Source organism: Molothrus aeneus, unplaced genomic scaffold (assembly GCF_037042795.1).
Source record: "Molothrus aeneus isolate 106 unplaced genomic scaffold, BPBGC_Maene_1.0 scaffold_285, whole genome shotgun sequence".
Lineage (NCBI taxonomy): Eukaryota > Metazoa > Chordata > Aves > Passeriformes > Icteridae > Molothrus > Molothrus aeneus.
Window position 1 is genome coordinate 69,543 of NW_027098949.1, and position 24,010 is coordinate 93,552.

The 24,010-nt window shown below is 47.5% G+C and overlaps 3 long non-coding RNA genes across 14 annotated transcripts; 1 reads left to right on the plus strand and 2 right to left on the minus strand.

The window, feature by feature from the left end:
* Positions 1–697: 697 nt before the first annotated feature.
* LOC136569850 (uncharacterized) lies at positions 698–7,481 on the minus strand. 7 transcript variants are annotated; one of them, XR_010785475.1, is made up of 7 exons: positions 7,113–7,481; positions 5,534–5,685; positions 4,122–4,723; positions 3,687–3,859; positions 2,696–2,775; positions 1,718–1,852; positions 698–1,167 (listed from the first exon to the last, which is right to left on the minus strand). It is a non-coding gene; the product is annotated as an uncharacterized lncRNA (long non-coding RNA). The 7 variants fall into 7 exon arrangements; XR_010785474.1 differs by having other exon boundaries at positions 3,687–4,173; positions 4,589–4,723; positions 7,113–7,475; XR_010785473.1 differs by having other exon boundaries at positions 3,687–4,723; positions 7,092–7,479.
* Positions 7,284–23,800, plus strand: LOC136569851 (uncharacterized). Of its 6 annotated transcripts, none has more exons than XR_010785484.1 (7): positions 8,693–9,044; positions 12,576–12,620; positions 15,811–17,899; positions 18,109–19,640; positions 19,950–21,718; positions 22,636–22,832; positions 23,168–23,800. It is a non-coding gene; the product is annotated as an uncharacterized lncRNA (long non-coding RNA). The 6 variants fall into 6 exon arrangements; XR_010785482.1 differs by lacking the exon at positions 22,636–22,832 and having other exon boundaries at positions 18,109–18,175; positions 19,226–19,640; XR_010785481.1 differs by lacking the exon at positions 22,636–22,832 and having other exon boundaries at positions 15,811–16,613; positions 17,568–17,899.
* On the minus strand, positions 7,993–9,667 carry LOC136569852 (uncharacterized). The gene is made up of 3 exons (XR_010785485.1): positions 8,526–9,667; positions 8,163–8,229; positions 7,993–8,070 (listed from the first exon to the last, which is right to left on the minus strand). It is a non-coding gene; the product is annotated as an uncharacterized lncRNA (long non-coding RNA).
* Positions 23,801–24,010: the final 210 nt, after the last annotated feature.

Here is a 24,010-nt window from a genome sequence, read left to right on the forward strand (position 1 = left end):
AGAGGCACCTGTCCCAGCTGTGAGCGGCAGGTGCTCCAGGAGAAGCAGGGAGATGGAGGCAGTGCCAAAGGCTTTGCTGAACTGCAGGCAGACACACCCACATATGTCCAACACCCACCCAGGCCACCTGGGCACAGCAGAAGATCAGGTGAGTCAGGCAGTACCTGCCTTTCCCAAGCCCTGGCTGTTCCCAATGCCCTGGTTTTCCTGTCCGTGCCATGGGTTCCCCGCAAGGAATCTGTTCCAGGGCTGTCCCAGCACCAAGGCTTGGAGTTTGCTGGATCCTTCTGGCCCTGGTCTCAGTGGCTCCTAGTCACCTCCAGCATGGTTCCAGTCATTCCCTATATGATCCTAGTCACTCCTACTATGATAACAGCATGATCCCAGCATGGTCCCAGTTGCTCCCATTTACCCCCAGTATGATTCCCCTTTCTCCCTGTCATTCTCCAGAATGGTTCCAGTTGTTCCCTCTATGATCCTAGTTACCCCAGTTGTGATCCCAGTTGCTCCCAGCATGGTCCCAGTAGCTCCTAGTGCCTCCCTGTAATCAGTGGGGGTCAGTTGAGGGTTGCAGCTGTCCATAAAATCCATCTGGGGGAAAAGGACACACAGGTGATGTGGGGGGATATGGAGGGACATGGAGGCATTATCCTGCTGTCACCGAAATGGCAAGAAAAATAAAAACTCTCCAACAACGTTTCTACTTTAAGAGAATTAAGGCATTTCTTTATTCTCACCAGGATGTTGTTCTGGCCAGAATGTGCAACAGAGATAATTTAATCCACACATTGCCTGTGTTGTGCAGAGGAAACCATTCCATCACACATGGTTATTTACTAGATTTTTCACATACTTACACAGTCAAAACCCAGAAAAATGCATTGGTTCAATGTTCATTGGCCACAAGTTACACAGTTCTTTGTACCTGGTTTCCTATTGGTTATTGATCCCTTTGCCTCCAATGCTAATTAGGTCCTCGTTCTTCATTCTTTTATTGATCTTTTCTCAGACCAAGTGTCTCTGACACACCAGGAAAGAAGTTCAGGTGTTGACGGTCACTTCTCTCTTGAGCATGCTCTGGCAACTCCCGGTCCACTGAGATGTCGAGCTCGTCAGGCCTTGCCAGGGAACAGAGTCTCTTGAACAGAAACTTCCATTCCTTTTTCTCTAAGCAAAGATGAACAAAACCCCTGACTAAAGTTAGTTAAAAATTCTAGGAGTTGCACCATTTCTAACACTGCCCCTCCCCATGGACACAGTACCCTTATTGCTACCCTGTGTCCCCATGTCCCCCCCTCATGTACACAGATGCTCCCAGGGTCCCTCATGTGTCCCTCATGTCCCACCTGTCCCCCCACGTATCTGTGGTGGTTTGACAGGAAATGTGTTTTCTGGGATGCTGTGGTCAGGCCAATGGATGTTCAGATTTTAATATTGGCATCTAATATGGCCATTAGGACATGGATCCGCCTCTGAGAACATGGGGTTAAAAGCAGAGCTCTCCCCTGGGAGGCTCTCTTGGGTTCCCGGCAGGAAAGAGTTCGGGTCTCTCCCTCAGCCCAGCTGCTGGCTGGGTGGGGGGAGGGGAAGAGCTGACCCCGGGGGTGGAAGGGTGGAAGAGAGAGAGAGAGAGGACACCGGGAGCCATCGGGCAGCCCCCCCCCCCCCCCCCCCCCCCCGGAGACAGAGAGAGAGAGACAGTGCCCGAGACTGTTACCTTGAAACTTGATAAACATGTGCCTGTGCCGGCAGCACGGCTGAGAAGGAAATGAAGGGGGGGTGCAGCCGGCCGCTTGTAGGAGCTTTTAACCCCTTTTCGGACAATGAAAACTTTACAGAACATTAACCTTTCCTAGAAGAGAGATAGAGTGGAAGATGAAGAAGGAAATGGGCAAGTGTGAGAGAGGTCTGGGCAAGTGAGAGATGTTGGGAGAATAGAGAAGAATCCTAGTGGGAAGAGATGATGGAGTGGCTTTTGCTGGATTCTTTTTGTACAGCCATGGACAGAACCATGTTCCTTGCGATACAGAGACTGCATCTAGGGGGAGGCAATGCCTCAGAACCAAGAGGGTTCAGTGTTGGTACCCCTTGGCCCCAGGGAGTGAAATATGGGGGGGACAGGTGTCCCAAAGGAGAGACTGTGCCCTTTTGGATCAGGACAAAGCATCCTTAAAAAAGACAACCCTAGAAGCAGCTCTGGTCCGTGTTCAGTGGTGAGAGCACTGGACATGAAAGGAAGAGGTCACGACGGCAGATGTACTCCGGGCAGTGCCACGAGTGACACAGAAACACACGAGGCTTCAGCTGTGTTTCCAGGGGAAGCCCATGGTACAAGGACTCCTCTCCTCTTGATGAACTGAGGATTGATTGTCTGAAGGGTGGTGCTGGACCAAGAGTTGGTGATTTGGGGAATAGATGTATTGGAAATTTGGTGGGGGGAGGAGGAAGTGTATTTGTAAGGTTTTTATTTTCCTGTGTGTGTTCCTTTTATACATAGTTGTAGTTAATAAAGGTTTTCTTTATTTCTAAGTGGGAGCCTGCTTTGGTTATTCCTGGTCACATCTCACAGCAGAAACCAGGGAGAAGGTATCTTCATGGGGGCACTGGCATTGTGCCAGTGTCAAACCATGACAGTATCCCACAATGTCCTCATGTCTCCCTTGTGTCCCCCATGTTCCCACCCTATCCCCCATACCCCAATGTCCGTGCCCTGTGGCAGGAGGTGCCTGGACTCTTCCTGGCCAGCTGGGACATCACTCTAGTGGCACCGTGTTCCTGTGGGAGAGAAAAAATAGAGAGGGGAAAGACCCTGAATACAGGGATGGACCCCAAAAGTGTGGCAAACAGGATGGGGCAAGAGCATCTTTCCTCCACTTAATTTTTGGGACCCTGCCAATGAGATAGGGGACACTATATCCCTTCATGGAATGAGTCCCCACCCAGGGATTTGGGCCCCTCTGTATGGGATTGGGACTCCCCCCTCCCCCATTAATGGCCTTGAGACACTCACATGTAACTGATTTACCATCCTGGAACTGAGACCTTCCCCATGGGATTGGGATACACAATCCCCCCTCCCATGGGACTGGGGGACCCATCATTGGACTGGACATCCCCCTCCCCATAAGACTGAGACCCCCCCTTGTAAGTGGGACAACCCCCCATGTGATTGGGCACAGAGCTGCATCATCAGCCCCTGCTCCCCCCTCACCAGGGCCCCTCTGGAGCTGATGGTGGCACTAAGCAAGGTGGTGACAAAGCCCGCCTGTGAGGGCAGGGGGCCACAGGGGGGCTAAGGCCCTATTTGGGGCAGCTTCAGGGCTGGGGGCACAAAGAGGGACCCCAGCTCTGGGAATCCGCTGACAGAGGAATGGAGAAGAATGCATTGGCAATGTCTATGGTGGCACCCTTTTGCTGCCTTGGACTCCAGCTCATACTGAAGTTCCAACATGTCCAGCATGGCAGCACTCAGTGATGTAACTTCATTCAGGCCATGACAGTCCACTGTCAGTGTCCACTCTCCACAGGACTCAGGCAGGGGTCATGTGGGGCTACTGAGGGGTGAGCAAGTCTTGCTGAGCACGCTCAGCTCTCCAGTTCACAGATCATCAGCTCATGGATGGGGTCCTGAAGTCCCAGTTGGTGCCATGTTGCCAATGGGACACTGTTGTGCTGGCCATCAGTACCTGCTGTTCTTCATCCCTCAGCAGTCCCACAGCAGAAGGGTCCTCTGAAAGACCAAGCAAGGAATTCAGCTGTCTGAATTTCTTCTGTCTCCACAGCAGCTCTCCCAAAGCTCAATGGTGTAGACTGTAGGTCTGGACACAATCCAGTGCCATGTGCCCCAGGATGATACTGCCTAAGCAGGAAGATTGAACCAGATGACCCACTGCTCCCTTCCAACCAAACTGATTTTGTGATTCTGGGAAAGCAGGAGCCACACACAAGTAATGATGGCATATGGTGATTTGGGGGAAAGAAGGTTCTGCCAGTTACAGGGAGGGATGATAGGACAGAGGGATACATAGAGGAGAGATGGCACAGGAAGAATGATGGCACAGTTTTACCCTATATTAGCTGGTTTGTGATAGACAAACCAACCAGCTCCTGGTTTGACTTACAGGGTCCTTGCCCAGTCTCTCCCAAGGCTGCAAGCATTTCCTTGGCCAGGACCTGAAGGGGCATAGAGTTCTGACCTATAAAAGTATCCAGACTGGGTTTTTCAAATGCCCTATATAAGCAAGGGCTTGGGAAATAAAAGCTCTCTGTTGCCAAATGAACATCGGAGTGAGTGGTCTTTGTCTCCTGCCAACTTCCCCCCCTGCCTGACACTCACAGCACAGGGAGCAGGACGGAGCAACAGAGAATAAAGCAGGAAGAGGCACATGCGATAAACTCATAAAATGAGGAAGACAGGGAGAAGGTTCTCCACCGGACTCCATAAAATCACATCACAGAACTGATCTAACTGCCTTTCATGACAAGACTTTTCCTGGATGGATGAGGGGAGTGAAGTGGGTCTGGGCTCCCTTGGCAGCTCTTCAGAAGGACTCAGCAGGTGGGAGAGATGGGAAGGGAGGAACCTCACCTGTCCTGCTACATCCCACAGGGCTGAGACAAAAAAACAGCTGAGAGCAATGCAACAGTCACAGTTCTGTTTCCTTCAAACTCAAACCTGGGGAAAACTCCATCCATCCCTTCAGGGACACCAATTAGGCTCCACCTGCCAAACCCCAAACATTCTGAAGTGAGGAGATTATGCCAGACCAGTCAATCTCCAGAGGCCCTTCCACACCCAACTATTATTTCACTGCCCTAAACACAGGCAAGAGCCTCAGCAACCACATTTTGGGTAGTTTTCCTCAGCTTCTAAAGTTTCCTGATCCTTTTCCTTTGCCTTTTAAGAATCCTCACTTAAAGAAAAATGAGGTGCCAGGACCTGCTGGATGTCCCCAGATTCCCTCCCCAAACCCTGCAGCAGCAGGGAGAACCTGTCATGTCTGAGTGAAAATATTTTATTTTTCATAAAAAACATATGAAAAATGCTGATTTTATCTCTAAACCCTTTAGGTCTTGCCTGCCACACCTCATATCACTCCAGAACATGGGATTTATAAATCTTAAAATCCTTGAGAAAAATAACATTCACAGTTTAATTTTATTTTGGTGCAGTCAAGACTCTGGTCTTGTGGGATTTGGTGATGTTCACTGGGAGTAGCCCAGCAAAGGAAAATTATGAGCAAGGGAAGGGTAAATTCTGCACAAGTTAAAGTCTTGCGAGCAAAGTATCTGCCTTGCAGATGGGTTGCAAAGGAGATTAATAAGCAGCATCATCATAATCTCTTGAATTATACAAGGTGGAACAATGACCTCTTGCGTAACACAGCCCAGACAAATTATGCAAAGTAAAACATTTTGAAGAAGGAAATCCATGTTCCAGAGAATCCCCTGACAGAGGAGTAAATCCACTATTTATTCTTAAATTCACTTTCTGGTTCAAATCAAATGCACCTAATCTCCCATTTGAGTTCACCTGAAACCAGCTAGAGCTTGGGAAATGTTTCTTGCTCTGCTGATGCCTCCTTTGATCCCAAGTCCCTTTCACTGCTGTTGTCCTTCCTCCTTGAGCAGCTCTCCAGGTGAGGAGGTGCTGCAGGTGCCAGAGCAGACACACCCCCTGTAGCCCTGGAGAAGAACAGAGTGAGGTAGGTGTTGCCTCCATGTCCAAAATGCCTCCATCTGAGGGACTCAGTCCATGGAAAGGGACCTGAAACACTTCCTGAGGGGCTCACACCCCCCCAACCCATCTCCCCCAGGAGCTTTCTCATCATGTTTTATCTTGCTGTCTCTCCCTGAAGCCTGAGTGACAGAGCATCCCGGGGGAGCACCTGGGGTCAGTCAAGGTTGCCCATCCCAAACCTCCCCCACTTTCAGAATCCCAGGCTGGTTTGGGTTGGAAGGGACTTCAAAGGTCATCTCGATCCACCCCCTGCCATGGGCAGGGGCATCTTCCACAATCCCAGGTTGCTCCAAGCCCTGTCCAACCTTGCCGTGGTCACTTCCAGGGATGGAGCAGCTGCAGCTTCTCTGGACAATCTGTGCCAGGGTCTCACCACCCTCACAGGCAGGAATTTTGTCCCAATATCTCATATAACCCTGCCCTCTGGCAGGTGAAAACCCTCACCCTCCATCCTGTCCTCTGAAAAAGACCCTCCACAGCTCTCCTGGAGGCCCCTTTTTATATTATATTTTATATCTCTATTAGATTTATACCTACATACATATCAGCCCAAAAAGTGGCTCAGGCAGTCTGTGACTAGTTGAGGCCACCTGGGGTAGCCCCTTTTAGGGGGTGTGGGGGAGTGGGCAGATCTATGGGTTATTTTAGAGAGCCTCCGGAAGTTTGGGAGGGTTCTGAGGGTTCATAGGGTGTTTGGGGAGGGAGAGCTATGGAGCATTTTGAGGGGATTCTGAGGGTATTTGGGATCTACCGGGGAGTCTGTAGGGGATGGAGGAGGTCTCTGGGGTTTTGGGACGGGCTACAGAAGTGTATACGCCAGGTCCCCAAAGTCCTCTCAACCTATTCTTCATCTGACAGGATTTATCTGCTCCTGTCAGGGAAGCTCACCACACAGACCCTGTTCCCGATTACCATGAAATTTTGATGCACGCAACATGCAGGAATGTTTTTCCTGCAATTTCCCTGGCTCCAAGAGGGACCACGGGAGTGGCACGAAGAAGTTGGGGGGCCTGTCCATCCCCCACATAGGCAATTGCAGTTTTGATTCAAATTTTAATTAAAGGCTGAACTGGTGCTGATACTGCAACAGGGTCAGGGTCTTTCTCTACATTGTCGTCATCACACCAATTCCCAGGAGACACTCGAGGGGCGCATGGAGGCCAGCTGGGGGTGCTTGCGGGATCATTAAAGGGTCTGGAGGGGCGCTTAGGGGTCGGAGAGGCAGCTGGAGAGCACCTGGGGGTCCGAGGGAACACACAGGGGGCATTTTGGGGGCAAGTAGGGGACGGGCGGACTTCGGGACCCGGAGGGGCACTTGGGGGTCAGGAGAGGGAAACTTAGGGGTACTTACGGGGCCCCGGGGCGCACTTACGGTTCAGGAAAGCACCTGGGGAGCAGCTGGGACGGTACTTAGGGGACAGTCCCGGCGCTAACAGGCCTCTCACGGGCCGCGGGGCATGACGGGAACCACAGTCCCACCTCTATCGGCGTCCTACGGAGCCCCGTGGTCTTTCGGGAGTTGTAGTCCAGGAAGTGAGTAAACTGGCGCGGAACCAGCGGCCAATAGGAGGTGGGGGGCACGAGGGAATTTTGGGGGCTCAGAGGGAGCTTGTGACCCCCGTGACCCCCTCAGCGCCCTCAGGGGCGGAGGGACACCAGAACAGCCCGGCGCCACGTCGGCCGTGTGAAGGTGAAGAAGACAGGTGAGCCGCACTCCCACGGGTTTGGGGGTTCCCCGCCCCGATGCGCCAAATAAACTCCCAGGCGCCCCTATAGACTTCCTAGTCCCCACTGACCCCCCAACGCTGTCCCGGGAACCCCAAAACATCCCACAGACCCCGGACCGTTAAAGATGCCCCAAAGCCCAAGCATCCCCCCAAACCCCTTCCTGGACCCCCAATACCTTTCACAGATTTTTCCCCAGCACTCCTAGAGTCTCCCCCAAAAATCCCATAGACCGCTTCTAGACGCCCTAAAGACACCCAGTGCCCTCCCAACCCCTCCTGATTCCCAGTGCTCCTGATAAACCCCCCAAATCCCTTCCTCAGCCTCAGAGCCCCTCCAAACACCCCACAGACCCTCGTGTACACCCTAGAGACACCCAGCACCCCACCAACAGCCGCTTTGGAGCCCCCAGAACCCTCCAAATGCTCTTGGGGACATTTGGGGGGAGAGGGGATTTGGGGCAGTCCCAAAGGTGGGGGAGGTAAGGGAGGGAGTTTTGGGAGTCTCCCCAGCTCCCTGGTTCAATCTTGAGGTGTCATTGTTTTATTGGCCCCACCATGGGTTGGGAGTGCCCAGGTGGGCATTCCAGGAGGGTCTCAATGGCCCTGGGGGGAGAAGGAGAGCAAATGGGGAGTTAGGAGGACCTGAGGGAGGCACAGGAGCAGAGCCCTGAAATTTGGGGGCAGGGATGTCCTACCGAAGGTGTCTCCTTACGGCCCGGCGGTGGCATCGCAGCATCCAGAGGAGGGGGTCGCCAAGAGGGCCTGGGGGGGGGGCTGCGTGTCAGAGGGGTTGGCAGTCCCACAAGTGTTCCCCCAGCCCCACAAGGGACTTCCTGAGCCAGAAGTGTCTCCCCAACCCTCAAGTGTCCCCTGACCCACAATTGCAACCCCTGCCCCACGAGTGACTGCCCCTGGCCCCAAAGGGCGCATCCAGGCCCACCAGTGACCCCTCTGACCCACAAATGCCCCCCAGCCCCACAAAGGTGCCTCATGACCCTCAAAAGCTCCCAGCCTTTAAGTGACCCCCATGAGCCTCAGAGGCTCCTCTGGTGCCTCACCCAGTGGCTGCTGCCATGGCGCCCCCTTTAGGTCATCACATGCACTGCTCCGGATTGGCTGTGGGGCCTCACGGGGGTCACGTGACCTCAAGCCGGGCCATCCCTGGCGTGGGGGCTGAGGAAGCGCCTCCCTTGCAGGCCACAGGGCATCCTGGGAGCCGCGTGACTTCCAACATGGGGCACACCACAGAGCGCCGAGGCAGTCATGTGCCCCCCCAAATTGCTCCTGCAGCAAAGGCTCATGGGAGTCTCGCTTCCCACCGGGTGGTGCCCCCTGGTGCAGAGGTGCACAGCAGCTGCTGCTGATTTGCCGCGGGGCATGGTGGGAGCCACGTGACTGTGAGTATAGTGCCCCCTGCAGGGTATCCAGAGAGCTGCTCCTCATTGGCCAGACCGTCTTGCAGGAGTCAGGTGGCCTCCAACATGGATCCTGCCCCAAGGGTTCCTGGGAGAGAGCCTGGGGTGAAGACGCCCCCTGGTGCTTGCAGAAGTGTCTCCCGATTGGCCATGGCGCCTCAGGTGGGTCACGTGACCTCCCGGGTGGCTCTCCCTGCAGGGACCCCCGGGCAGCAGCAGAGCCCAGCAGGGCCCTGCCCACCAGGGGCGTGTCCAGGGCTGGCTCCTCCCCTCGGCACCGCCTCAAGCGCCATTCGACAAGGGGGTCATCGAGGCTGGAGCTGCAGGCAGGGCAGCCAAGCAGAGGCTTCGCCCCTTCCGGCCCGCAGGGGCGGGGCTTTAGCAGGGCCTGGCTGGGAAGGGAGGAGAAGGTTGGGGAGGGGCGAGGACCCCCGAAATGCTCACTCTGCACTGACCCGGCGGGACTGATGGTCTCGGGCGGACTTTGACGGGCTGCACTTATGGGCATAATGGGGGGTCTGGGGCATCACCTGGGCTCGGGTGGGGTAACTGGGGGTCCCCGAGGCGTTCCTGGGGGATCACCGGGGCAAGGGAGGGAATTAGCAGGCGCTTAGAGGTCTGGGGCGGCATTTGGGGGTCTGTTGGATTCCGGGACAACACTGAGGGAACGGGGAAGCAGACTGGGGCCTCCAGGGGGCACTTGGGGATCCCGAGGGGCACTTGAGGCCGGGCTGCTTTCCCACCTCCTTTGCACCAGACGCTCCGTTCGCTGCTCCAGGCTGAGCTTCTGCGGGAGGAATGCGGGAAGTGACGCGGAGCCCTCCTGAGCCCCCAAATCCCCCCCTCGGTCCCCCCTGGAGCCCTCAGGCCTCACCCGCTCCATCGCCCGCGCTCTCGTTTGGTTTCCCCCAGCGCTCCAAGCTCGGGCGCTGATTGGTTCAGGGCAGGGACGGGCGGGCGCTGCGGCCAATGGGAGGCGGGGGAGGGGGAAGGCGGGAAGCGGCGGCGCCGCCGAGCGCGGCGGGGCAGGGGAGGGGTCCGTGGGAGGCTTTGGGCATGCGCGGAGGGGTTTGGGGGGCTCTGGCGGCGCCGAGGGAGGCCTTGGAGTATAAATGGGGGTTCCTGGAGGGGTTTCCGGGTCTGGGGACGCTGAGAGATGCCCAGGGAGTTCTGGGGGTCAGTGGGGTGGTTTTGAGGGTCTCAGAGAGGTTGTTTGGGATTCCCAGGGAAAGGTTTGGGGTGGAGGGAGGCTGGTGTGGTTCTGGGTGTCCTAGAAAGGACTTGGCGGTGCAGGAGGGTCGAGGGGGTCCCAGTGTGGTTTGGGAGGCCCTCGGGTTGCTTAAAGTGGCAGAGACCTGGGATCCCGCTGACAAGAGACCCCCAGTCTCCCCATGGACCCCCCAAATCTCCCCTAGGAACTCCAAACCCTCCCAAAGCCCGGCAGGACTCTCTCAGCTCACCTTAGATCCGTAGGCCCGTGCAAGGGAATGATACCAAAACTGGCTGGCAAATAAACTTTCTAACACAATTTGAAGCATTAGAAAGCAGGCGTTCTTTATCTGTACAGAACACAATGAAGGATTTCTCCTTTAATCTGATGTGTGCGGTGAAACTTTGCCACAGGGTATGGTCCTGGAGGGACCACGAACAGGTCTCTGGTGGTCATATTCACAGAATGCTTCCATATTACACGTGACCTTTCCTTGAACGTTTTCCTTGGGCATGTCCAGTTACGTAACTTGATAAAAGCCCCACTATATTCCTCATTACCTATTTGTCCACTGGCTCCAGTGCTTGTGATGCTCTGTACATACCTTTACATCCTTGCCTGTTAGTCTTTAAGCTCCATCCAGCACCTTCAGGGCAGCTGAAAATTTCTCTTCTCCATGTCACTTGTCAGGAGCCCCAAAACCCTTCCAGGGACCCCCACGGCCCCCCAGGGACCTTGTGGTTTGGGAGGTTCAGAGGGCTGAGGGGATCCCTGCTTAGTTTTGGGGGATCCCCATGTAGTTTTGGGGGTCCCTGGGTGGCTTTGAGGGTGGAGTCTCTGTCTCTGGACAGTTTTGAGCGTCTCTGTGGGGTTCAGGTTTTCCCCATTTTTATGTCTTCATTTTAAGGCAAAAGCCCTTTAATTCCCTGTTTGCCATCATCTCTCCTGGCTCCAGGTGGTTTTCTTCAGCTTTTTCAGTCATTTGGGCCAGAATTTCCCATACCCTGGAATTCCTTGCTGGGACTTGGGTCATTAATTTTGGGTAAAAAACGTCTGGATTTGGTCTGTCCTTTCCCTGGTGTTGTGGGGCAGAGGCTACCATGGGGACAGCGATTCTGGGAGTTCAGGGAATTTGGGATAATTGCTGTGGGTCCCACACCTGTCACGACATCCCTGTCACTCACATGTATCAAATGTCCTGAGGGTTCCACTCCCATCATTTCCCATCTGTGACAGGATCCAGCTGCCAGCTCCCAAATTCTCTGGAACTGTGGGTCATGCCCCCTGCCCCCATCCTGAAATTCTGCTGAATCTGCCCAAATCTGCATGGTTTGGCTGTGACTTGAGTATTTTTTATTTGGGTATAAAAGGAGTGGCTTTGGAACAAACACTGTGTGTCAGCAGGAACCCAGGAATTCAAGAGCCAAGGGGCCAGTGAGTAGGGAAGAGTGGGGAGGCTTCATTCCCTGTTTATTCCTGGTTTTCCTTATTGTTTAGTGACAGGCAGAAATTGAGGATTTTTTCTGCCCAAATTTCAGATTTTTTTACCCTTTCCCTTCCCCAATTTTAGGACCATTTTCCCTCTTTTCCCCAAAAGTTCCATCATTTTTCTTCTAAAACGTTGGGTTTCAAACACTTTTTTCCACATTAAAAAAAAAAAAAAATTGCCCATTTCCCCCCAAATCTCAGGGGTTTGCCCTTTTTGTGCACTTTTCTTCCAAATTTCAGATTTTTTTTTCCCTCATCATGTCCAAAATTTGGTGGGTTTTCTCTTCCCCTTTTTGAGGCCAAATTGAGCATTTGGGAGGGTTTGTGTGGGACAAGGTGAGTGAAGAGTTTTCCTGGATGTTGAGCCCCATTTTGATCCAAATTTGGAGGATGTTGGGCAAAAAAATATCCATATACCAAAACTGGGTGGGGAGAATTGGGGAAAAATTCATCCTTTCCATGAAGTTTTAGTGTGGATTTGGTGGAAATGGGGTACGGAGTGGGCATCAGGGGTTGGTGGAAGGGCTGTGTCAGCATTTTGACATGAATCCAGGTGATTTTAGTTAAAATTCATCTGGTTTTGGAGTGAATCTGATATAGATGGAGAATCTGATGTGGCCTCAAGGTGGGGAGCAGAATGGGGGGAGGGATATTTAATCCCTGTTTAATTCCATTTTGGCCAAAAGGGGGGGATTGGGAGAAAAATTACTTTGACCCAAAGTGGGAGAATTTGGGAAGAAAAACAATTTTGATCCAAACTTGGAGAATTTTGTACAAACTTTTTAGAGTTTGGCATGTTTGGTGTGGACTTGGGGGCAGTGGGGGCCAAAGTAAGTCCCAGGAGGTTTCTGTGGGGTGAAAAAAGGTATTTTAGGGTATTAAAAGACATTTTGGAGTGATTTGGGGGGTGACTTGAGGCTTCTGGAGCCTCAGGGCTCACATGGATTTTTCCCACAAAAGAACAGGTTTTAGTGGTTTTTGGTGTTTTTTTACAGGGGTGGCACAAGACGGGATCTGATGGCTCCTCCTTCCCTTCTGTGGTAAATAAAATTCCTGTTTTCCATGAAAAATCCCCAGATTTCTTGGATTTTTTACTCATTTCCAGACTTTTTAGCACAGAAGATGAAATCCTGAACCCCTGGGCTTGTTTTTGCCTGAAAATTCTGTTCTTCCCCCATTCTGCATTTTTCCAACAACCTCTCAGCAACAGATTTATTATGTTTAACCAAAACTCCCATTTTGAAATATTTTTTTAATCCAAAAGCCTTTATATTCTTCTTCTTTTTGAAAAGAAAATTAATGCCTGATTAATTTTCATGGAAAAAAAAAGTGCACTTTGTCCTGGGTATTTTTGTTTACTTTTTGGTTTGTTTTTTGGTGGGGTTTTTCTTTGGTGTTTTTTTGTTTTTAGCTAAAATTCTAATGTTCAGTTTTAGTGTTTTACCAGGACAAAACCGCAAGATCTATATGCTGGAATTGTATTTTTTTCCCAGGGAAAAAAGATCTATTTTTAAAAGGTTTTTATAAATGAAAAAACAAAGTCCTTTTATTTGCTCTTTTTTAATAAAAACAGTTGATTCTTAAGGAAAAATAAAAAAACCCTTTTATTCCTTATTTTCCTGGCTTTTTTCTAATTTTCATTGAGAAAATTATCAGCCCAATTTTTTAGATAGTGTTTTTAATTTAAAGAAAACCTTTTTATGCCCTTAATATATTCTTGTTTCTTCTTTTTTTTTAATTTAGTTTTATTTTAAAAATTTATTCATTAAGGAAAAAAGCCCTCTTGAATTCTGTTTTAAGTTTCAGCTATTTTTAAAGAAAAAAAAACTCACTCTGTTGTAATTCTTAAAATCCCAATTGCTCACGTCCCTCTTGATTTTTCTTCAAAATCCCCTTTTTTAAGAAAAGCAAATAGTTTTCATGTATTATTTCAGAAAGGCCCCTTTAATCCTATTTTTATTGATAGTCAAACCTCATTATTCCCTATTTTCCCCCCAAAACACTTGATTTCAATTTTTTTCAGAAAAAATCACCAGAATTTTTTTTAATCTACCATCCTCAATTCCCTATTTTTTAAATTAAAAAACCTCTTATGATGGGCTTTTATATATACACCGAGTTTTAATAAATTTTTATCTCATTTTCCTGTTTTTTTTCCCCTGACAATCTCAAAAATACTTTTTTTCTTTTTTTTTTTTTTTCTTTTTATTAGGAGAAGATACCCATTCTTTTTAACCTCTTTTGAGGCAAAACCCAGCCATTTTGGTTTTTTTGTAGCATTAAAAAAAACTCTGAAAATATTTTTGATCTTTTTACAATATTTTTTGTTTAGTTTTCCTTTTAGATATTTCTGGATATTTTATATATTTTTTCTATATACATTTTATCTTATACCAAATATGTACAATTTTAATTGCCTAATAATAATATTTAATAGTGTAACTTAATAGCATAATATTGATTAATAGGACAATAATTGCTTATTAATACATTTTTATATTTTTATATGTTGTGGTTAAATTAATAATATACATCCACTACAATTGTTCCATATGAATGTATAATATAGTCTCCACTGTAATTATATAGAAAATTCAACATATGATCTACTCTGCTGTAATTATGTTGGTATTATCATTATTCTTGATTTGCATTTTTTAATAAAAATTTCTGTGAAAATTCAGTATAAAATAATAATAATAATAATAATAATAATAATAATAATAATAATAATAATAATAATAATAATAATAATAATAATAATAATAATAATAATAATAATAATTATTATTATTATTATTATTATTATTATTATTATTATAAGTTATATGGACCTACAAAAGATGTGAACTATAAAAACATGTAATATATTTTCTATTCATATAATAGTGCATTTATTAATATAGCACACTATATTCCTATTATATATAACTATATCTAGTTATTAAGAGATAATTATAAACTATAGAATATATATAAATTACTATAAATGTAATTACATAATGCAATTAAAGAATAATTTACAATGTAATATGGCATGAAGTTGCATAATATTATATGAATTATATTATGTTATTATATATTATAATGTATTATAACTATGCAATTTATGTATATATATATAATATTTTGTGTTAGAATGTCCTATCCACTATCATAATTGTTATATTAATTACATATAATGATAGATTATATTGCAATATAGTATAATATAATGGTATATTAATTCTATTCTAGTCTCTAGTATACTCTCTAACTTTGTAATTGTGCTCCTTACTGCTTATTTTTGCTTGATTTTTACCATTTCTCCCCAAACCGTTTCTATGAAAACAATCAATAAAATTATTTTAAATCATTATCTGTATAATTTTGTAGAGAAAATAGAAATCATCTACTGATGTATAGATTTATAAAAATATGTTAATTTATTTTCTACTTTGATTAATACGGAAATAAGTTCAATAGCTACAGCATTTATTATTATATTACTTTAATTATTTTTAATATTTATGGTTTTGGAATAAATCTTTGCTGATATTTCTATCAAAATTAAGTACAAAATAATAGAAAAAATACTTCTATGTATTTAAATGTAAGTATTGTATATCACAGTGTTATAATTAATAGATCTCTATAATAATAACATAGAAAAATATGTAACTAAGTTATATGATGGATAACAAGTATAATACTACAATAACAGGCTAAAATGTGATTGAGATATTTTTACTGATATATTAGCCCTGTATTATTAATATTTTATCAATGTGCTAGTAAGTAGTAATATACTAAATTATATTACATGATACCATTAATATATAATGAACACAGGGTATAATAATATAAATATCTAGTAATATTGTTTTATTAAGGAATAGTATTTTATATAATTAGTATTAGTTAATAATACATTATTTCATATTATTAACACATTGATATATTTTAATAATTTGTTAATAGAATACAAATATTGTTTATTAAAATAACAAACTGCAAATAGAATTTCTATTTTGATAATATATAAAAATAGACTCTATAAATTGGATAGTGCAGTCATATCTTTAATGTAATTTCAGTACAATTCCTACTGTAAAATAGGAAAATTGATGTATAAACACATATAGAATTGACATAAAAATATTGATATAAAAATATAAAAGCCCCCTTTATATAACCCCCTTGGTTAATATAAAAATTAACCAAGGCCCTCTTTTGCCCCTGTTTTCCCAGCACTCTCCAGTGCCAGCTACCGGGGCTGGGAGTTCCGTGCTGTGATCCCACAGAACGACAACGAGTCCCCCAGCACGTACCTGCAGCTGCTGCTTGCCTTCTATGGCCCTGCTGACACCCAGGTGTCGGGGATGCTCTGTGGCAGCTCCATCACCCAGAACACCACCCTGAGACCAGATGTCACTGTGCCCTTGTCCTTTCCTGCTACCCTGGAACTCACTGGAAGCCACACTTCCCATAAAACCGTGGTGACTGAGGCCAGTGCTGACATCTCTGTGACGTCTGTCAGTACCAATGGCTACACTGTGGATGCCATTGCCTTCCTACCTATGGAGAGCCTGGGCATCAGGTACTATGTGGTGACACCGGTTGGGAACTAAACTTGCGGCCTGACTGAGTTTATGGTGGCCACTGACCCCACCACCATCACTCTTAGCATCAGCACCAGCACCACTTTCCACTTTGCTGGGGCCACATACATCCCCGTTGCCGTGCTCCGCCTATTCCTGCAGCCCTACCACAGCCTGCAGCTCCAGAGCAGCCAGGACTTCACTGGCACAGTTGTGGTGGCCGACACCCCTGTGGTCGTCCTCAGTGGCCACACCTGTGTCAAGGTATCTGCTGGATTTGACTTTGTGGTGGAGCAGTTCCTCCCAATGACAGTGTGGGGGAGGAGCTACGTGGTGCCACCCAACCCACTGCAGACAGAGGTTGATTTCGTTTATGTGGTGACGGATGAAGACAACACCAACAACTACAATACTGGGAGCAGGAATGCCACTGTGGCCATGGCAACAAGGGAGGTGCAGACATTCGTGGTGAACTGTGGGGTGCAGAGGTTCAGGGACATCACACCATAACCAATATGATCCAGTGAAGCCAAATTTATTATCCCTAAAAGGACTATATTTATAATAAGTTTCTACTGTTCACGTGTCTATAGCTAATACATGATTGGTTAATCCTAGCTGTTCACGTATCTAAAATGGAATGCTGATTGGGTCATCTAATTTTTCACACGTCTTGCTGTGGTTGTCTGGCCCACCCATGGCTTCTCTTTTTTCTCCCTTTCTCAAGCTTGCTGACAAACTTGCTGAGTCCTGATGACTCTTCTTCTTGTATCTTTTTCAAGGACATACCGACCCCATTTCTGAATATGTCCATTATCCATTGTTTGTGAACGTGTCCATTGTCCATTATTACAAGCAGGCTCGATTGTGCATTGGCTGAACGTGGCCATTGTCTTGCAAAAACTCCTCAACCTGCAAAAATCGTCAACAGTGAACCATAACTCCCACCTGTACATCAGTGCAGTGGTGGCAGTGCAGTTGGTGTTTTTCTTCAGTGGGTCATCTTGACAAGATCCCTTCCTCCTTCTTGTCCCACCTGTCACCGCCCATTGCACTGCATTCCGCTTTAGCAGTGTGCCCAGCCAGTATAGCCATGCCATCCTCATTGCACCCACCACTACCACTGCCACCACCACCCTCAACCATTGGCCAGACAACACAGTGGCATGGCAGGCCATTCCTGGCACAGATTTCTCCTGGGCCAGCATCACCATGAGTGCAATGATGCAGAGTGCTGAGAACTCGTAGGTGCCCATTGGGCTCCTGGTGTCTGGGTTCCAGACTCACACTGGATATGGTTTCCTGGGGCTCTGTGCTGCCAGTGAGTAAAGTGAGTCAATTGTTGTGTCACCCCAATGGTTGAGTGTTGTGCAGTTGACCATTCATGGGTTTTCCCCTTTTTTTCAGTCCCCACAGCAGTCTCCTGTGAGGATTTGGTATGCGAGAGGTGTGAGATGGTGGATGGACAACCAGAGTGCATCCAGGAGACTTTCTCCACCTGTTGGCTCACTGGTGGGCCACACTACTGCAGTTTTGATGAAAAACCTTTGATTTCACGGGAGCGCGGGCCTACACCATGACCACCATCTGCAATCCTGATCCCACCCTTCCTACTTTCTCTGCTGAGGTCAAAAAGGAGGAAAAAGGAGAACTCCAAAGTTTCCTCCATCGGCTCCATCACCATCCAAGTCGACAACGTCACTGTCACTGCTGTCCAGTCAGAGAATGGTATGGTGAGGGTAAGCAAAAACCATCATAATTTCCCATTTTTTTTTAAATTTTGCTGAAATTACATATTTAGCAATGATCTTGAGGGTCTTTTCCTAAATAATTCCCAGATTTGCTGGTATGCAGGTAACCCTTGTATGAAAACACTTCTAGTCTTCTTGAACTCCATGCCCAGTTTTGATGGATTTTGGTTGTTTTGATGGTTGTTGTTGTCCTACAGGTGAGCAACCACCGCTTGTGCCTCCCCATTTTCCTCTGCCACAGGAAGGTCTGCATCCACCAGAAGGGTAAATCCATGTTGATTCAATCAAATTTCAAGCTGAAGGTCCTCTACAGCTGGGATGATCATGTAGTGATCAAACTTCCGGCTGCTCTTTCTAGAAAAGTCTGCGAAATGTGTGGGAAAAACAATGGGGATCCCCAAGATGACACTCTCTCTCCTGATGGAAAACAAATGTGAGATACTGTGGAGTTTGGGTGGAGCTGGAAGGCGACCAGTGAGAGTGGCCACTGCCAGGACACCTGTGATGGTGACTGTGGGCGGTGCAGATGGGACCAGGTGGTGACATACAAGGCAGAGACCTGGTGTGGGAAGTTGTCCCAACATTCTGGGCCATTCCAGTCGTGTCATGACACTATCAGTCCCAATATCTATGTGAAGAACTGTATCTATGACCTGTGTGCCAATGAGGGGTATCGCAATGTGCTGTGCTATGCCTTCAAGAACTATGCTGATGACTGCCAGGAGAAGAGGATCAATGTTTCCCATTGGAGGAAAGAGTTGGAATGTTGTGAATAGAGGATGGTTGAGTGAAAATACTCCTTGGGGTGGGTGGAGGCTAATTGATGTGGGACTAAAGACCCATGGGATCATGGGTTGAGAAAGACCATGGCAGAAGATCCAAGCAGGAAATCCATGGAACTCCAAGGAGATTCCAGAAAGTCCATGTAGAAATTCCACAAAGTTGGTGGAGTCTCTAGAAAGTCTGAGCAGGAAGTCTGCCGAGACTCCAGAAAGTCCAGGTAGAAGGCCTAGAAAGTCCATGGAGACTCCATAAAATCCATGGGGTCTGCAGGGTATCTGTGCAGATAGTCAAAGTAGTCTGTCCCACTATGTACCGCCCCACCTTGACCGCTGTCTCCCTCCCTGTCCAGCTCTCATTTGCCCGCCCTACAGCACCTGAGGCCTTGCCTGCCTCCCTACCTGCAACATCCCTGCTGTGTCATCCAGCTGTGCCGCTGTCAGCACCTGCGAGGACACCTCCATGTGCCACAAGGGCCTTGTCCTTGATGCCGACACCTGAATCGCCCCTTCTGAATGTGGTTGTGTCTTTCAGGGTTTCTTCTGTGACCTTGGCAAGGAATTTTGGAGTGACCTCACTTGCATCCAACACTGTGTGTGTGACGCAGAGCAGCGGCAGACAGTGTGCTGGGATTCTGGTTGTGGTACTGAGGAAGGATGCCAGATGGAGGAGGATATCCAGGATTGTTATCCCAAAATTTTTGGGGTCTGCACTGCTGTTGGAGCCACCCATTATGAGACCTTTGATGGCAAGGCATTCATCTTCCAGGGGATGCGTGTCTTACGTGTTGGTAGGGTTGTGTGAGGACACCCAAAATTTGGTGGGATGCCAGGTGTTGGTGCAGAATGGCCACCTTAGTGACAACCTCGTGTCGTCCATTGCCGTGGTGACAGTCAAAGTCTACAAGAAAACCATCAGCATCAGCAGGGAACATGCTGGAAAAATCATGGTGAGTTTAGGAAATGATCCCTTATCTTTTCATCACATTCTCCACCTCATCCCATGAACATCTAAAATGTCATTAAATCAAGTAAAATGTCATTAAATCAACATAATTTGTTCCAGATCAATGAGTGGTTGATCAACCTCCTTTTGGGACTTGGTCCTTCTCATTCTCTTAAATCCAAAATTTAATTCAATCAAAAATTTAATTCAATTCAAAATTTAATTAAATCAACACTTTTTGGTTGCTCTGGCTGTTGAAAATAGTTTACCCTCAGTCTGCCAATTTGATCAATTTCTATGGTTTTCTCCCCAGACTGATGAGCAGTTGGTCAATCTCCCGTAGCACTACAGTGAAAGAAAGATTGTTGTCTATTGTCACGGGCAGGACGTGGTGGAAGTGACCAATTTTGGCCTTGTTGTCACCTATGACTGGTACAGCCATATCACCACCATGGTGCCAGTGGCTTCACCAATGCCCTATGTGGGCTCTGTGGGAACTACAATGGCACTGCAAGCAATGACATGATGATGAGGAACAACCGTGTGACGTCAGACCCAGATGCCTTCAGGAGCAGCTGGAAGGTCACAGATGTCCCAGGATGTGGTGAGAGGTCAACAGTGGAATGTTCCAGCACCCTTGCACCTTCCTGGCTGCAGCAGGAAGTCTCTGGGATGGGGTGTGAAATTATTTTGGAAGTGGATGGACTCTTTAGAGGATGTCATGGTCATGTTGATGGCCACCAGTACTTCTAGAGCTGCATCCATGACTCCTGCCTGTTCCCTGATCAGGAAGAAGGGATGTGTCCAATCATTGCCCTCTACGCCACCACATGCCAGGCTGCTGGTGTGTCCATTGAGAGGTGGAGGACAGACAATTTCTACTGTAAATTGGGACAATGGGAGGGTTTTTCCTTCAGCAGTATACAAAGGATCCTCAAGTCTGCTCCAAATCTATGTATGAACAACCCAGAGGCGCATGGGAATCCCACCCAAAGTCTTGGTTGATCCCATAATTCACCCAAAATAAACCCTTCCTAAGGAAGAAGTTGTCTCATCTGGAATACCTTACCCCCTCAAAATCTCCAGTTTCCTGGTGTTGGCTACAAAGTGGATAATTTAGAGGGAGAACCACCAAAAAATGTACTAAAAATAGTGGAATTGGGTTAAAGGGATCCAGCCTGGAGGTCAGTTGAGGACCCAGTGTGGAGCAATCCCATTCTTTGAGTGAATATTTCATTTTTCGCCATAAAAATGTGAGAAATCGTGTGGTTTAGAGGAAGAATTCCTATTGTAATGGGATGGCATATTCCTTATGGATGATCATTGGATCATCATCAGATAATCGTTGGATTGTCATTTGATGATGCCCCTTGTCATGTGCACAGGGATGAAAATCAAGTTTGCCATGGGCTAAAAAGCTCTGTATTAGGTGAAGTTTGCACTTGAATTCCAGGAAACTTCCAGGATTTGGCTTGGAATTTCCTGGTTCCTCATGAATCCCATTGTCTCCTGGCAGATATTCCCTGTCCTTCCAACAGCTCCAATGAGCTCTGCTCGCACACCTGCCAGCACACCTGCGGCGCTGACTCTGCCACATGCCAAGGGCAGTGCCACGAGGGCTGCATGTGTCAGGATGGCGTCGACAAGTGTGTGCCCATGTCCCACTGCAGCTGCAGCCGCCATGGAGTCTACTACAAAGAGGGGGAGACATTCTACCCCACAGAGCAGGAGATGTGCCAGTGCCTCTCTGGTGGCACTGTGGAGTGCCAAAATACTTCCTGTCATGTTGGCCATGGGAAGGTTGTCAGTGATGTCTTCCAGTGTACCTCGCAGGTGTCCAGCACCTGTGTGGCCACAAGGGACCACGCCTATGTCACCTTTGATGGGATGGCCTTCAACATCGCTGGTACTTACTCATATGTCCTTACCCAGACTGGCACAGGTGACAACGTGACATCATTTATTGTCACAATCTAGAAGGAGGAGCAGCAGAAGTGGAAGGTCCCTAGGATCCAAGCATTGTCTGTGGAAGTCTATGGAGTCACCTTGTCATTGAAACACAGAAAATGGGCTGACGTCATGGTAAGGCACTTTATGTTCCAAATCTCATGGGATCCCCCCAAACTGGGTTTCTTTGATGGAAGGGACTCCTCAGCCCACCTCCTATGCAGTCCAACTTTTTTCCTAAGCAAGATCTGTTAAATGCATTAAAACCTTGGTTGGAAGTTGTTTTCCCTTCATTTTCCCCCTATTTTTATGGATTTGCTTCCTTTTTGCTTGTTCTCCTTCCTTCTTTTATTTTTATATCGTTACCTATATTTTTTCATGCATCTGTTTTCCTTTCTCTCGTATTTCTCTGCATTTACCTCTTTTTTCATAGTGTTTTTTTTTTCCTGGCTAAATGTATTTACATTTTAAAAATTAATTTCCCCATATTTTCCCTATTTCCTATGCATTTACACCTTTACTTCTTGCATTTTTCCCTATTTTTCTTTCTCCTTTTCCTAGCATTTTTCCCCTTTCCATCCTCCTATTTTTATGTCATATTTCCCCTGCATTTCCTTTCTTCCCCCTATTTTTAGGCAGTACATATTTTTCTTGCCTGTATTTTTCTCTGTATTATGCATTTGTATTTCTTTTTCTGCATTTTCTCTCAGTTTTCTTATATTTATGCTTTTTCCCAGCATTTCCCCCCAATTTTTTTACATTTATGTATTTTTTTCCTGCATTTCTCCTTTTTTTCCTTATTTATAGGGAAGGTATGCATGTATGTCCCTTTGCCTTGCAATTTGTTCACTATTTTCCCTATTCTTCTGCACTTTTGCCCTTTTTTCTGCATTTTTTCTTTTATCTCGTATTTTCATGGATTTCCCTTGGGACCACCCACCCCAAAGATGGGATGGCATTGATCCCAGGAGACACCCATTGACCCCAGATGACCCCCCAGTAGCCCCACTGCTCCCCATTGACCCCCTTTGTTTCTTCCCTCCCTTTCCCAGCTCTCACCTGCCCCACCAAGAGCCACTACCAGCTGTGTGCCCGCACCTGTGAGCACACCTGTGCAGGTGTGTTGGCCCCACCCCCCTGCAGTGAGCGCTGCTGTGAGGGGTGTCAGTGCGCCAAGGGGCTGCTGTTCCACAGGGCCGCTGCATCCTCCCGGACCTGTGGCTGCCTCCACCAGGGGCGCTACTTCCAGGTGGGTGTGGTCCCAGTGCCTCCCAGTACAGCCCAGTTCCAGCCCTAGCTCCTTCCAGGCTCCTCATGGTGATCCCAGGTCACAGAGTCACAGAATAATGAGGTTGGAAGAGATCTCTAAGATCATCAAGTCCAACCTATGCCCTAACACCTCAACTATAGCACCAAGTGCCACGTCCGGTCTTTTGTTAAACACATCCAGAGATGGTGATTCTACCACCTCCCTGGGAAGAGCATTCCAGTACTTTATTATTCTTTCGGTGAAAAATTTCTTCCTAATATCCAGCCTATACTTTTCCTGACGTAGCTTGAGACTGTGTCCTCTTGTTCTGTCAGTTGCTGCCCAGTGGAAGAGACCGATCCTCACCTGTCTACAAGCTCCCTTCAGGAAGTTGCAGAGAGCAATAAGGTCACCTCTAAGCCTCTTCTTCTCCAGCTCCTTCAAACATTCCTCATAGGGCTTGTGTTCCAAGCCCCTCACCAGCCTTGTTGCCCTCCTCTGGACACACTCAAGCATCTCAACATCCTTCCTAAATTGGGGGCCCAGAACTGGACACGGTACTCAGGATGCCTGGTCTCACCAGTGCCAAGTACAGGGGAAGAATGACCTTCCTGCTCCTTCAGACCACACCATTCCTAATGCAGGCCAGGATGCCATTGGCCTTCCTAGCCACCAAGGCACACTGCTGGCTCATATTCAACCGGCTGTCAACCAGCACTCCCAGGTCCCTTTCCGCCTGAACACTGTCCAGCCACACCGTCCCCAGCTTGTAACGTTGTAGGGTATTTTTGTGGCCAAAATGTAGAACTCGGCACTTAGACTTATTAAACTTCATGCTGTTGGACTCTGCCCATCCATCCAACCGATCTTAGTCTCTCTGCAGAGCCATCCTTCCTTCCAATAGATCAACACAAGCTCCCAGCTTAGTGTCGTCTACAAATTTACTAATTAAAGATTAAATCCCCTCATCCATGTCGTCTATAACAATATTAAATAGAACTGATCCCAGTACAAACCCCTGAGGGACACCACTGGTGATTGGCTCTCAGCTGGATGCAGCACCGTTCACCACCCCTCTCTAGGCCAGCCATCCAGCCAGTTCCTAGCCCATCAAAGAGTGCTCCTGTCCAAGCCATGGGCTGCCAGCTTCTCCAGGAGTGTGCTGTGGGAGACAGTGT